The 16,617-nt window shown below is 39.8% G+C and overlaps 1 long non-coding RNA gene across 1 annotated transcript in view; it reads right to left on the reverse strand.

The window, feature by feature from the left end:
- Nucleotides 1–16,617, reverse strand: part of LOC147365911 (uncharacterized) — a 64,191-nt gene that overhangs the window by 44,158 nt on the left and 3,416 nt on the right. The gene's annotated exons all lie outside the window — the stretch shown is intronic.

Raw genomic sequence — 16,617 nt, forward strand, 5'->3', positions numbered from 1 at the left:
TGGTGAGGGACTCCTAATGAAAGCTTTACCCACCACCAGGGGCAGGCAGGTGGTCAAACTTCTAGCCATTCCTTCAGCTCTGTAAAGAGACGGATCTGATCCCTATCTGGAAAATTGGTTTTCTGGAGCTCACATGCAAGCCGTGTTCTTTGGTAGAGACATACAGCATCCTACAGCTAGCAAGTGTATCCTGAGTACCTACTGTGGACTTCCCTGGTAGCTCAGATGGTAAAGAATCTGCTCCCAGTGCAGCAGACCCAGGTTTGATCCCTGGATTGGGAAGATCCCTAGAGAAGGGAGTGGCAACCCACTCCAGTATTCTTGCCTGGAAAATGGACAGGAGAGCCTGGTGGGCTACAGTCCATGGTATCGCAAAGAGTTGGACACCACTGAGCAACTAACACACTGTTGCTCCAGGTGCTGACCTGGACACTAGGAATATTTCAGGTAACAGAGATCCTATCACTCACAGAGCTCACATTCTGAAGGTGAAGGAGACAGAAAATAAATCAGAAACACCTAGAGACAGAAAGAAATAGTACTGTAGAGAAAGAGAAACCAGAGAAGGTGGTTGGGATGGGGCACTGCAATTTTAACAGTAGTCAAGGAAGGCCCGAGAGAGAAAGGTGATGTTTGAGCAAAGACCTGAAGGAGGCAAACAAATGATGAATGCGGCTATTTGGGGAAACAGCAGTCTGGGCCGAAGGAAAGCACATGAGGTCTTTAGGCAAGAGCAGGAGCAGCTAGGAGGCCGGTGTGGCTAGAGCAGAAGGACTGCAAGGGAGAGGGCACAGAGGTCAATCGTGGGGCCTAATTAATTCATGGTAAGAACTTTGACTTTTACGAGAGAATGACCAGAAGCCACTGGAGAGTTTTAAATAGAAGAGTGATGTGATCTGCCCTACATTTTAATAGAATCACCTTGGTCAGTCTGCTGAGAATAGGCTGGAGGAGTCAGGACTGGTCGTGGAAGGGGAGATCAGGGTTCAGTGAGAGATGCTTATTAGACTGAAGTAGAGATAGCTGGAGGAGTCTAGAGTTCCAGAGAAAGGTCTGGGCTGGAGATAAAGATCTGGGAGTATTTCACGTGTGTGTGTTAATCACTCAGTCGTGTCTGACTCTTGGTGACCTTATGGTCTGTCCATGGAATTCTCTAGGCAAGAATACAGGGGTGGGTTGCCATTTCCTTCTCCGGGGGATCTTCCAGACCCAGGGATTGAACCAGAGTCTCTTGCACTGCAGGCAGATTTTTTACCATCTGAGCTACCAGGGATTAGCTGTTTATTTGTTTTTTGTTTTTTTTTTTTCACATATAGATGATATTTAAAACCATGGGACTAGATGAGATGGTCAAGGGAGTGAACATAGGTTCAGAAGAAGAAAAGGTCTGGGGACTTTTCCTTGGGCCTCTGCATTGTTAAGAGGATGGGGTAGCAGAGGAAGAGTTGGCAAAGGATTCAAGAAGCAGCAGCTGGTGAGGAAGGAAGAAAACCAAGAGTGTGCAGTCCTGGATGTCAAGAGAAGAAAAGTGTTTCAAGGAGAAGGGAGTGGTGGACTGCCTCAAAGGTAGCGACAATCAGGTAATAGGAAGTCTGAGAATAAACACCTGGGTTGAGAAGCATGGAGGCCACCGATGAAGCTGACAGGAGCAGTTTCAGTGGAGTAAACTGGGGACAAAAGCTTGACTGATGCAGGCTGAGAGAAAATGAGAGGCATGAAATTGGAAGAGCAAGTATAATAATGCTTACCAAGTTTTGATGTAAAGGGAAAGAGAAATAGATGGTAGCCTGAGCTGGAAGTGGGGTCAAGAAAAGAGGATGTTCTTATTGTATATATTTTAAACTGAGAAAAACAACGGGACTCCCCTGATGGTACAGTCGATAGGAATGTGCCTGCCAATACAGGGGACACGGGTTCAATTCCTGGTCCAGGAAGATTCCACACACCTTGGAGCGACTAAGCCGGTGTGCCACAACTACTGAGCCCAAGCACCCTAGAGCCTGTGCTCCACAACAAGAGAAGGCGCTGTAACGAGAAGTCCGCGCTGCGTAACTCAAGAATAGCCTATGCTCCCAGCAACCACACAGAGCCCACACAGCAACAAAGACCGAGCATGACCTAAATACATAAATAAGCAAATTTAAAAGAAGAAAGAAAAATAAGGGCATATTAGTATGAGGGTGGGGATGATCCAGAAGAGAAGGGTGAACTGCTGGGGTGACGACCTTGAGCAGATGAGTCAAAGTCAATCAAGCACAGGCAATCATTAGTTAAGGTGAGAAGGCACAGTATATAGGAGTGTTGTTGCTCACAAATGAGAGATGTGATGGGAGCATATGAAAGTTCTCTCACAATTCTGTGTTCTCAGTGAGCAAGGAAGCAAAGTCATGGGGAGGAGGGGTAAGAAGTAGTGGGGTTGAGTAAAGTACATGATTTTCTCTGTATGTGCACCTGCCGTAAATGGGACAATATGATAGTCTGAACGAGTCTGGATGAGCTATTAAGCTTGGCGTGAACTAAATGGATAGTCAGGCGGTTCCTCTGTCTCCCAGCTACACACAGGCAGTGCTTACGAGCAGACACAATGGCACATGTCTGCCTGGTGCCACTGAAGGCCTTCAGGAAGCACCCACTAGCTTGTCAGCAGGCTTCATGATGGCTCTGGGAGAAATTCTTCTCTTTGTGCCTATAAGACTGCACGGTATTAAATATTAACATACAGAGTACCCCAATGAGCAGTCACACCTTAAGTTACTACCAGCTAATGGAACAACAGGGGTTAATTATCAGATAGCTTTCTAACCATGAAAGTCAACTGAGAACAAAGCCAGGCAGAGATGAGATATAGACTTCTGGCTCAAATCATGTGGCAGAGGGAGGAAAAGAATTCCTAGTCAAGTTTTCCAGAAATGAAATCAATTTTAGATGAGGAAGAAGGAGTACAAACGTAACAGGCTGAACCTAAGAGATGCTATCAGACCTCTTCATCTTCACACTTGGGTTAGCCTGGCACCATCCCTCGGTATTAACAGATCGGCTATTACTCAATACCTTGGTTGCACCCAGCTTTTCTCACTTAAAAAATAAAAAACCCTATAGTGACCTCCATGGATCCACTCTGTATGTTTGCTTTGAAGTGTCTAGCAAACAGCACTTTACCATCTCTAAATATTCTAATCAACCCAGATGGAAAGAAGAAAGCAGTGATATACTGGAAGTGTATCCTGGAAGTGCAATATCACAGTGCATTTAAATTTAATCTCTATTAAGAACTAGGCTCAATTTAATCTCAGTCTAATTGTTTCCAGCCCTAAATTCCTTTGATTCATTTATTGTTGGTAATAGACCAGTAAGATAAGGAAGCAGCTGCTTTCTTGTGTTAAAAATGCTTTGTGCAGGGCACTCAAAGTCGGTGCTCTGGGACAACCCAGAGGGATAGGGTGAGAAAGGAGGTAGGGGGCTGTTCAGGGTTGGGGGGGACACATGTATATCTATGGTTGACTCATGTTGATGTATGGTAGAAACCATCACAATATTGTAAAGTAATTATCCTCCAATTAAAATAATTTTAAAAATTCACAATTTAAAAAACTCCAAAAAACAAACAAAAATGCTTTGTGGCTTTGTACACAAAATATGTATATGCAAAAATAAGTGGAGCACCTTGTTCACAAAGAATAAAGAATTTCACGATTAAGACAGTAGAGCATTTATACCAAGTGTGGAGCTTTCATAGCCTCGGGCTCTCTGTGACTGTATAGGACCCAGGCCCATGAAGCTGGCACAGGCCAAGAACGGTCCCTCTGACTTGAAGGAAATGGGGTGATCGCTTTGTGATTTTTCTGTGCTAAATTTCGTGGTCAGGAAGATCTGAGAAGTAGCCTGAAGGGGAAAGGGTGGGTCTCTGGCTTAAAATGCACCCATAAACACTCCCACCCCAGGCACCAAGGCCAGTTCCCAGAGGCTGCAGGCCCCAGTTACACAGCTTATGTCACTTAGATGTTTGGAAGCTTCCCACCCTCTTGGGACAGGATGTGGGGCAGAGCTAGACTTTCTAACCTGATCTGACCTTTGTGCAAATATGAAACTGGACCAGTGGGATTTTCCCTGGCTCTGTACCCTCAGAAACTCAAAATGCTGACATGTATCTACCATAAAGAATAGTACAATGTGCTCAGCATTCAGAGGTGGAAGAATTTTCTCTTTCCTTCAACAGAGGAACAGAAGGAAATTCATTTTCTCTCTGCTCATCTGAATAAGCTTTGGATGTCATACTGTTACACTGCATAGAACCACAAGGACAGAATTGATTTGACAAAGTAGTTACAAAGTGAAATCCCTCAACTAGGCTGGCCAGAGCCATAAAAAAACAGACTAGACACTGTCTTAAATATAAGAGCTATACACATACAACACTATGTACTTGAGTCCCCTGGTTTGACCAAAGGCTAAATATGTGTGCCATTGGATTGCACCTTCAAACTAGGTTCCATGTTCCATTATGTTGCCTATGGTTATCGAAGAAATAAATCTTCAGAAATGTTGCTCCCAAATTAATATTATTTTTAGTGAAAGACAGTTTTTACACAAATTTGAGAAATCAATGAACCTAATTCCATTATTTTTCTTCAATCTATCAAAAGTTAACATCAGTTCAGTTCAGTTCACTCAGTCGTGTCTGACTCTTCGCGACCCCATGAATCGCAGCACGCCAGGCCTCCCTGTCCATCACCAACTCCCAGAGGTCACTGACTCACGTCCATCGAGTCAGTGATGCCATCCAACCATCTCATCCTCTGTCATCCCCTTCTCCTCCTGCCCCCAATCCCTCCCAGCATCAGAGTCTTTTCCAATGAGTCAACTCTTCGCATGAGGTGGCCAAAGTACTGGAATTTCAGCTTCAGCATCATTCCTTCCAAAGAAATCCCAGGGCTGATCTCCTTCAGAATGGACTGGTTGGATCTCCTTGCAGTCCAAGGGACTCTCAAGAGTCTTCTCCAACACCACAATTCAAAAGCATCAATTCTTTGGCGCTCAGCCTTCTTCACAGTCCAACTCTCACATCTATACATGACCACAGGAAAAACCATAGCCCTGACTAGACGGACCTTTGTTGGCAAAGTAATGTCTCTGCTTCTTAATATGCTATCTAGGTTGGTCATAACTTTCCTTCCAAGGAGTAAGCGTCTTTTAATTTCATGGCTGCAGTCACCATCTGCAGTGATTTTGGAGCCCAAAAAAATAAAGTCTGACACTGTTTCCACTGTTTCCCTAAGTTAACATAAATATCAAGAAAATGCAAATATCAACATCATATGGACCTATTATAGTAAAATACAGGTTTAATTTGATATAACTATGTTTCAAGTTCAAAAATCTTACAGGAATGGAAAGATGTAGCAAGAATGAAATAGTAGTTACTTTAGCACTTGGTCACCGCACTGAGTATTTCCATCATTTTATTTTTTTTTCCCATCATTTTAATGCTGGATTGTACATTTGCATATGATATCAGCATGGTTTCAACATAATGAAGTTTTATTATTATGCTAAATTTGACTAGCTTTAAAACCTGCTAGCTATTAAAGATTGACAGGGAACTTTTTTTGCCCCTCAGAATAGATAATTTGTGTTTTGAACTATAATTTTTCCCTTTACTTCCTTTCAAGCCTTGGTGATCTTAATAAATGTAATTTTATTTATAGGAGTCCAAAATTACTTATTTCTACATAATTTTATAGTAGAACTTTTACCTTCACTTGACTTAACACCAGGTATTTTAGGTCATCTAATTTGAGATTACCTCTCTTATAAATTTATCTCCCACATTATTTAATTACAAAATAATATCTTACCTCTATTTAATGCTTTATAGTTCACAACACATGCATGTACACAAGGTTTCATTCGCTTGTTCCTTTGAAGAATTCCATTTTATGATAAAGATTAGAGAGGTTGCAATCAAACTCATAAGTTATTACACAGCAAAGGAAACCAGAAACAAAATGAAGAGAGAACTTAGAGAATATTTTCAAATGATGTGACGAGCAAGGGTTTAATTTCCAAAATATACAAACAGCTCACACAACTCAGTAACAAAAAAAAACAAACAACCCAATCCAGAAAGATGGGCAGAAACAGACATTTTTCCAAAGAAGACATATAGATGGCCAGTAACCACATACAAAGATACTCAACATTCTTAACTGTTAGAGAAATGAAAATCAAGATTACAATGAGGTGTCACCTCACACTCATCAGAATCATCATCATCAAAAAAAATCTACAAATAATAAATGCTAGAGAGAATGTGAAGAAAAGGGAACCCTCCTACACTGTTGGTGGGTATGTAAATTGGTATAGCTACTATAAAATTGGAGAACAAATTGGAGAACAGTATGGAGGTTCCTTAAAAAACTGAAAACAGCGCTACTGTATGACCCTGCCATCCCACTCCTGGGCACACATCTGGAGAAAATTCCAATTTGAAAAAATACATGCAACCCGATGCTCACAGCAGCACTATTCACAACAGTCAATTCATGGAAGCTACCGAAATGTCCATCAACAGGTGAATAAAGAAAATGTGGTATATACACATACACAATGGAATGTTACTCATAAAGAATGATTAATGCAATCTGTAGCAACATGATGGACTTAGAGATTATCATACTAAGTGGAGTAAGTTAGAAAGACAGACAATTACCATCCGATATTACCTATATGTAGAATCTAAAATATGATACCAATGAACTTACCTTTTGAAACAGAAACAGACTCACAGACATAGAAAACAACCTTATAGTTACTAAAGGGGGAGGGGGGTGGGGGAGGGATAAATCGGGAGCCTAAGATGAGCAGATACAAACTATTATATATTAATTAAATAAACAACAAGGTCCTACTGTACAGCACAGGGAACTATATTCAATATCCTATAATAAACCATAATGGAGAAGAATTTTCAAAGCAGGCTAAAAAAAGATTAGAGAGGCTGAATCACAGTGAATGGTGACGCTCAACTCAAGCCAGTTCTTCCGAATCAGTGTCCTTGTGTTTTCCATGCTACACCAGCCACAGTGCTACTAAGTGACCTGAGAGAAGTAAAATGCCCCCAGTTGGAACTGAAAGAAAACTCAAAGCCAAAATGGTAGTTACACATCTGCTGAATTAGTTAGTGACAGTATGGGGAACATCATCCAGACATGCACCTTCTTCTAAATCATCAGCGACTACCTTGAGCTCAAATGTGGTTTACGAGCAAAAAAGTGCAATCAAACGTAACTCTGTTAAAATGGCTATAACTTCATATAATAAGAAAACATGGCCAAGCTTCTTTGATGCTGTTTAAATAAATTCTTTAAACTCTGAATCTGTCCAGTTTCATTTCAGATATTTTCATGTCTCCTGAAATTTTACTGAGAAGGGTTTCTTATCTTAGGCCATCTCCCCTACTTACATTCCAGGTAAACTAATTCAGTGTTCCTTGTGGTGCTATTTCTCTCTTTCCTAAGAGGGGATAAAATCTCATGTACAATGAAACTCTGTAAACTGAAGTGTTTTCAAACGGTAGCTAGCAAGGTCTCCAAGACAGAGAGGATATTTTTTGATGTGAAGTAAGTTGGGGTTTCTGAAGATCATGGAATATATCTGAAGTGGGAAATAACTCAGTTCATTTGAGATAAAAGTTTAGCTGATGCACAAGCATAATGTCTATTTTTCTGAGAAAAAGAATTCTGTTTTTAAACTCCTCTACTAGTTTACATCTTGCTTACCATTTGGGAACCAGTGCCTGGCATATGGCAGCTGCTTTGTAAATATTTGCTGAGTACAAGGAAAGTAATTGCATCTGTCCTGGATCCATATCTGAATTTTGACAGCAAATCCCCCTTTTAATTTGACTTGAGTAATGCAATGCTATCAATGATTTTGTCATGAAACAAAATGTAAGATTTGTAATAATGTCATTTTTTCTGTATGTCATTTTCTCTGAGACAGAACTGGTATTCTTCTAAATGACTTTCAAAGTCACATTTTTCTTCCCAATATCGTTGAAGAGAGTTGAATAGCACTTGTTCAGGATGCAGTTATTGGTTTTCAGGTTCCAAGATCATTCTTTGGACTGAAAACCTGCAAGCAGATTTAGCTTAGAGACTTCAATGCTGGTAGCATGCAACAGATTACTGTGTTCCCTGTAAGGAATTCCATTTAAAATAATAAATAATATAACTGGTCTCTGTACTTTATTTTTCTCAAAAACGTGTAACTGTGACCTCACCTGAAGCCAATCTCCATACTTGTACTATAATTATATTTTTCTGTGAAAAGTTACCCTGGTCTGCTACTGCTGCTGCTAAGTCACTTCAGTCATGTCAGACTCTGTGTGACCCCATGGACGGCAGCCCACCAGGCTCCCCTGTCCCTGGGATTCTCCAGGCAAGAACACTGGAGTGGGTTGCCATTTCCTCCTCCAATGCGTGAAAGTGAAAAGTGAAAGTGAAGTCACTCAGTCGTGTCCGACTGTTAGCGACCCCATGGACTGCAGCCCACCAGGCTCCTCCGTCCATGGGATTTCCCAGGCAAGAGTACTGGAGTGGGGTGCCATTGCCTTCTCACCCTGGTCTAGTGCTTAGTATATAGCAAGTGCTCATTATTATTTTTTTTGGAAAAAAATGAATAAAATATATAGCAAGTGTAAACTGAAGAGACATTGATCAGACATGTAGAAAACATACCTATCCTTTAACTTGTCAATTGATTTCATCCTGCTCTCACCTCCTCTTCCCAGTGACGGCAAAATATACTTGACCCTATCACTTAAAACCCTTGGACCACAAGGAGATCAAACCAGTCAATCTTAAGGGATATCAACCCTGAATATTCACTGGAAGGACTGATGCCGAAGCTGAAGAACTTGGGCAATCCGGCAGATGGTGAGGGACAGGGAGGCCTGGCATGCAATAGTCCATGGGGTTGCAAAGAGTCAGACACAACTGGGCAACTGAACAACAACAACCACTTAAAAAGTAACTTCTTCCCATCTTAAACGACCATTTAAAATGAACTCATTAGTCGTTCTGAGTTTCTCTTCTTGATCCAGGAGGTGCAGAGGCAAATTTATAAGATATCAGGGCACAGCAGGAGGGCTGCTTCATTCTCTCTGTGTCCTAAGAGTCCTCCTTGGATTGATGGCAATGCTGCTTGGCAACCTGGCCTCTGGGATGGGGGCCCCCAGTGTCCTCCAGTTGCCTCTGACATTGAGCTCTCTGCGCTCCCCCACTACTGCTACTTCCTGACCCCAGGCACTTGCCACCATTCAGACCATTTAAGAATGAGCATCTCAGGGTTAACATCACTTTTTCTCACCTTCCAAACCTATCTTTTCTACCTTCCAAACCTAACTTTTCCATCTAATAAAATAAATATTTTATTATGTTTTATATATGCATATATGTTCCTGTTCCAGCATAAATCATCTAGATGGTAAGCGGGCAAGGGGGAGGAAGGTAGTGATGGGGAACGTGAGGGTGAGCAGGGAGAGAAGGGTCACTATTATAGTGGAGAGGTCATCATAGCTCGAATAAAGTCATTTTCAATCTAGCAGAATATTAAGTGTTATTTTATTTATTAATATTTCATTAGAAAGATAGCATGATTATTTATTTTGCTATATCCACCATTCATAGCAATTTAGGTTGTAAAACACCATTTTAAAAATATTCAGTAGTTCTTCTATTGGAAGATAATATTTGAAAGCAAATGAAAGTATTCTATCAGCTAACATAGGTACCATGGAGACATGAAAGATAAATCAGACACACCTCTACCCACCAGAAACTTACAAATGGAAGGAAAAGCAAGGCTTGTACATAAACATATAAAATGGAGCAAGTAATAAAAGCCACAACAGAGGCACAAACTGTTCTGGGGAACCCACTTCTGTAATATTACTTTAAAACACATGGTAACACATGCCAACATGTTAAGCCATTAATAATTTCAGTACTAAATGCCAAGGTATTTTAATGACTTAATCATATGGCATCTTATAATGGTCATTAATACTAACATTTTCTACTAGATATTTTCCTACTCAACATCAATTATCTAGGTATTAGAAATGTTAATTATTCATTAAACAGTCATATGATATCATCTACAAGATTTCCTGACTCGTGTTAGAATGTTCTGCTGCTCTCAGGTGCCATTTTCTGAGCTTATATTCATTACACTTCTCTTCAGATAATTTAAAGCAGTATAGTTGATATAAAGACATGAAATCCCTAAGTTGTAGCATACATTAAAACTGCATAAGAATAGTTTTGTATATGGCATATAAACCAAAATGGTGTTGTGTTGGAAAATGTGCTAACCAAGGAGTTCCATTCCTCCCCTACTCCAAAGAGACTCAATGCCTGCAAAATCTATCTTTTCAAATCATGACCTTTTTTTTTCCTATGTAAGTGTGTGAGGTTTTCTGTAGTTTTCAAGCCAAACATCACTGTCATCATTTTCTGCAGCCCTCAGTTCAGTTCAATTCAGTCGCTCAGTCGTGTCCGACTCTTCGCGACCCCATGAATCGCAGCACGCCAGGCCTCCCTGTCCGTTACCAACTCCTTGAGTTCACTCAGACTCACATCCATCGAAGTCAGTGATGCCATCCAGCCATCTCATCCTCTGTCGTCTTCTTGGACTAAAATATATTATATCATTTTTTATGCCAAATGATAAAGCTGCTGGTATGTGGCTCATAAATATTTTATTAGGTTTTATATATGCATAAGCTAGTGAGGTGTCTTATTTTCATGAATTTATTACAACAATTAAAGTAGTCATAATAATAAAAATTTGCATTTAAATAATTCTTTTCTCTTGGGAACTCTGAGTGCTTTTGCACATCAATTAATGCCAGATGACAGCATCATTATTCCCAACTTTATTTTATTATTCCATCTTTATAGTATGTTGCTTTGGGTTTTTGTTTCTAGCCAATGTCAATTACTGGGCTGGCTGTTATCAGGCCTCCAAAACCAGGTTTTTTGAGGATTAATTACATAACAGAATGATAGTGCTCAGTAGAAATTCTATGACTGAAAGATTTGCTTTCACTAGATATAGATCAAAAGTCATTCCCTGGCTTTACTTTCAATCAAAATCTTATCTATACATTCAAATTACACATTAAGAATTGCTATAAGCTGTTTTTCTATCATTAACAACTTTTCCTTTCTAATCACCAAATTAATTATTCATTTAAAAAGCTACTTATACACTAAAAACAGTATTTTTAGAAGTATCATCCTTGGGGTTGTAGCATTTCTCTTCTCTAGAAGTAAAGGTACTTACCATGGGATTCATAGACAGGCTTCAAAGGGTCTGTCATTTTCTAGAAATTCCCAAAAGGGAAAGAACAAAACACAAGAGAGGTCTTGGCAGTGGTTGTTGCCAGATTTTTGAACCTGCGCTTGTGGGAGATCTGTCTGGGAGGGATCCATTTCTGTTTTAAGGATCCAACACAAGCCAGGCCTTGAGGCTTCTTTGGGATTTGACTGTGATTTTGATATTTCTCTGATTCTCTTTTCACACTTTAAAAAAAAAATCACTATTCTGTTATGCTTAGTTACTTATAATAAATTCTTCTTTTGGAAGTAACTTTCTGAGAGATTAGGAAATCCTATTAAATGCTTCATCTATGGCATTTGTTATTTTAATATTTAAAACAAATAATTCACAAATGCAACTCTGCTGTTTTAGAAGGAAAGTTATGTAAGGAAAAACAGACAGAGGGAGTAGCAAGGGTTCTAGTTTCTGCCTAGAGTTGTTGTGTGCACATTTCCGTCAATGCCCACACAGTGAATTACTGTAACTTAGTTCTCTAAGAGCCTAGTTTCTAGAATCTGTTCTAGTACATATTTTATGAATCTGCTTCTGAAGCCAAGATCTCCTTTCTGGCTACTCCGAGGAAATCCCAAACCACCAGATATTTTAGCACGAGTCAAAGTCTTGCAATCTACAAATTTTGTTTGAAATCTCTAGGTCTTGTATATGCTATGTTTCAGCTATTAGAGCAGGCCAATGACACTGAAGATGAAACTACATCTTCATTTCATATGTTCACAGAATATTTCAGCCATTTCATCAGGGAATTTTGATGATGGGAATTCTAATCATTCTTATTGACTGGGTGCCATGTGCAGTGCACTGTAAGTGGGGTGAAAAGGTGTACAATTAAGCTACCAAAAGATGGATGCCACACTCATTTTCTCTTATTGTATTTTCAGCCGCACCGCATGACAAGCATGTGGATCTTAGTTCCCCAGCCAGGGACTGAAACCAAGCCCCTGGCGTTAGAAGTGCAGAGTCTTAAACACTGGACCCCCAGGGAAGTCTGAGGCATTTGTAAAAACTTTAATTCTAAAGATTAGAATTTCCAAACAATTCTGTCAATTAAGAATTACCTTTGAAGTTTTACAAACAAGTAATTTAGGCTCAGAAAAGTTTAATAAATGATCTGAATTTACCCAGTTTACTAAATGTAAAACCATGATTCAAATTCAGCTGCTAATTCCAAATACCCTCCTCTTATAATTCACTGTTCTCTTAAAGTACTGGGTCACTTTTTTGAGTTTCAGTTAGATTTTGTTTCTTTTAAGGGTTGAACCCTTCCGGTAAAAGCTCATTGTTCAATGAACAAAGTATAATTCAACTTTTTAGGGAGCTCCTCCCAGAATGGAGTATTAGAAATATTTAGCCACTGTTTTAGACTGTGGGTCTTTGGGCTGCAACAGTTATATGAAAGATTATACCCTTTTGCTTCATTATTTCCTGTTTTTTATTTAGCCAAGATATAAAACATTTGTTCAGTGTATAACCTGAAAAAAATTAACCAAGTGAGTCAATGTAAAAAGCAGAAAACACACCTGGCTAAAATCCAAAATCATTATTGCAAAATTCAGACTTAAATTGAAGAAAGTAGAGAAAATCACTAGGCCATTCAGGTATGACCTAAATCAAATCCCTTACAATTATACAGTGAAAGTGACAAATAAGATTCAAGGGATTAGATCTGATAGACAGAGAACTATGGAAGGAGGTTCGTAACATTATTCAGGAGGCATTGAACAAAACCATCCCAAGAAAAAGATATGCAAAAAGGCAAAATGGTTGTCTGAGGAAGCCTTACAAATTGCTGAAAGAAGAAGAGAAGCAAAAGGCAAAGTAGAAAAAGAAAGATATACCCATTTGAATACAGAGTTCCAAAGATAGCAAGGAGAGATAAGAAAGCCTTCCTCAGTGACCAGTGCAAAGAAATAGAGGAAAACAATAGAATGGGAAAGACTAGAGATCTCTTCAAGAAAATTAGAGATACCAAGGGAACGTTTCATGCAAAGATAGGCACAATAAAGCACAGAAATGGTATGGACCTAACAGAAGCAGAAGATATTAAGAAGAGGTGGCAAGAATACACAGAAGAACTGTACAAAAAAGATCTTCATGACCCAGATAACCATAATGGTGTGATCACTCACCTAGAGGCAGATATCCTGGAGTGTGAAGTCAAGTGGGCCTTAGGAAGCATCACTACGAACAAAGCTAGTGGGGGTGATGGAATTCCAGCTGAGTTATTTCAAATCCTAAAAGATGATGATGTTAAAGTACTGCACTTAATATGCCAACACATTTGGAAAACTCAGCACTGGTCAGAGGACTGGAAAAGATCAGTTTTCATTTCAACCCCAAAGAAGGGTAATGCCAAAGAATGTTCAAACTACTGTACAATTGCACTCATTTCACATGCTAAGCAAGGTCATGCTCAAAATCCTCCAAGCTAGGCTTCAACAGTACATGAACCAAGAACTTCCGGATGTACAAGTTGGATTTAGAAAAGTTAGAGGAACCAGAGATCAAATTGCCAACATCCATTGGATCATAGAAAAAGCAAGAGAGTTCCAGAAAGACATCTAATTCTGCTTCATCTAATTCTGCTAAAGCCTTTGACTGTGTGGATCACAACAAACTGTGGAAAATTCTGAAAGAGATTGGAATACCAGACCACCTTGCCTATCTCCTGAGAAAGCTGTATAACTGATCAAGAAGCAATAGTTAGAACTGAACATGGAACAACAGACTGGTTCCAAATTGGGAAAAGAGTACATCAAAGCTGTATACTGTCACCCTGCTTATTTAACTTATATGTAGAGCAAGCACATCATGAGAAATGCCAGGCTGGATGAAGCACAAGCTGGAATCAAGATTGCTGGGAGAAATATCAATAACCTCAGATATGCAGATGACACCACCCTAATCACAGAAAGTGAAGAGGAACTAAAAAGCTTCTTGATGAAGGTGAAAGAGGAGAGTGAAAAAGCTGGCTTAAAACTCAACATTCAAAAAACTAAGGCCATGGCATATGGTCCTATCACTTCATGGCATACAGATAGGGAAACAATGGAAACAGTGACAGACTTTATTTTCTTGGGCTCCCAAATCACTCCAGATGGTGACTGCAGCCGTGAAATTAAAAGATGCTTGGTCCTTGGAAGAAAGGCTATGACAAACCTAGACAGCATAATTAAAAGCAGAGACATTACTTTGCCAACAATGGTCCATATAGTCAAAGCTATGGTTTTTCCAGCAGTCCTGTATGGATACGAGAGTTGGGCCATAAAGAAGGCTGAGTGCTGAAGAACTGATGCTTTTGAATTGTGGTGTGGAGAAGACTCTTGAGAGTCCCTTGAACTGCAAGGAGATCCAACCAGTCAACCATAAAGGAAATCAGCCCTGAATATTTACAGGAAGGACTATTGCTGAAGCTGAAGCTCCAATACTTTGGCCAACTCATGAGAAGAGCCTACTCAGTGGAAAAGACCCTGATGCTGGGAAAGATAGCATGCAGGAGAAGGGGACAACAGAGGATGAGATGGTTGGATGGCATCACCAATTCAATGGATGTGAGTTTGCACAAACTCCGGGAGATAGTGCAGGACAGGGAAGCCTGGCATGCTGCAGTCCATGGGGTTGCAAAGAGTCAGACAGGACTGAGCAACTGAACAACAACAATGCAAGATGTTAACAGCAGGGGAAACTGAGCAAGGGAGAAAGGGGTACATAAGAGCTTTCTACACTATCGGCCTGATCATCTGTGAGCCTAAAACTGCTCTAACAAAACCAAGTCTATTATTTTTTTAAAAAGGAAAATAAATTTAAAAAACAGTTAGTGAGGTTGGTTTTCAAACTGGTCAATGAAAGAGTTAATGTAATATTTAATGAGCTTAAGTACAGAAAGAATCTAATCAAAAGGGAACCATCCTACACTGCTGGTGGGAATGTAAATTGGTGCAGCCATTACGGAAAAAGCAGTATGGAGGTTCCTCACGAAGCTTAGGAGAAGGCAGTGGCAACCCACCCCAGTACTCTTGCCTGGAAAATCCCATGGACAGAGGAGCCTGGTAGGCTGCAGTCCATGGGGTCGCACAGAGTCGGACATGACTGAAGCAACTTAGCAGAAGCAGCAGCAGCAAGAAGTTAAAAATAGAGTTGCCATATGACCCAGAAATCCCACACCTGGGCATATATCTGGATAAAAGTAATTCAAAGAGGTCCATGCATCCTTATGTTCACAGCAGCACTATTTACAACAGCTAAAACCCAGAAAAAAAACTAAATATCCACTGGCAGATGAATACATAAAGAAGATGTGCCATAGATCACACAATGGAATACTACTAGGCCATAAAAGGAGTGAAATTATGCCATTTGCAGCAACATGGATGGACCTAGAGATTATCATACTAAATGAAGTCAGAAAGAGAAAGACAGATACTATATTGTATCACTTATATGTGTAATCTACAATATGACACAAATAAACTTACATATCAATTAGAAACAGACTTGCAGACATAGTGGCTGCAGGGGAGGAGCAGGAGGAATGGATTGGGAATTTGGGATTAGCAGATGCAAGCTATTACATATAGAATGGATAAACCAAAAGGCTTTACTGTATAACCTAGGGAGCTATATTCAACAACCTGTAATAAACCATAATGGAAAAAATATGAAGAAGAATGTGTGCTTGTGTGTGTGTGTGTGTGTATAAAACTGAATCACTTTGCTGTGCACCAGAAATTAACACACTGTAAATCAACTATACTTCAAAAAATAAAAACTTTATTAAATTACTTTACTAAAAAAGAAAGACTTTAACCAAATTACTGTTTAATTGCTGATCAGAACTGTCTACCATGAGACCATACCAGAAGCTATGACCCTCATGCAGTTAGCAGTAACATTTGAATATACACCAATGTAACCAAGGGCAGATAGAGGTAAAGAAGGTAATGCTACATAATTTTAAAACCAGTGACTTCCTCAGGTCTTGATTTATTTTCATGAAACTTACTCTATCTGAACTTTTAAACTTCATCAAGGTTTTGTTCAAATGATAAAAGCACATTATGATGCCCATAGGGAAATAAAGGTAGAAATAATTATTTATATCGATCCAACGATGGCACCCCACTCCAGTACTCTTGCCTGGAAAATCCCATGGACAGAGGAGCCTGGTAGGCTGCAGTCCATGGGGTCGCTAAGAGTCGGACATGACTGAGCAAC

Source organism: Bos grunniens, chromosome 9, assembly GCF_055505025.1.
Source record: "Bos grunniens cultivar Pamir isolate PY7600 chromosome 9, Bosgru_T2T1.0, whole genome shotgun sequence".
Classification (NCBI taxonomy): Eukaryota; Metazoa; Chordata; class Mammalia; order Artiodactyla; family Bovidae; genus Bos; species Bos grunniens.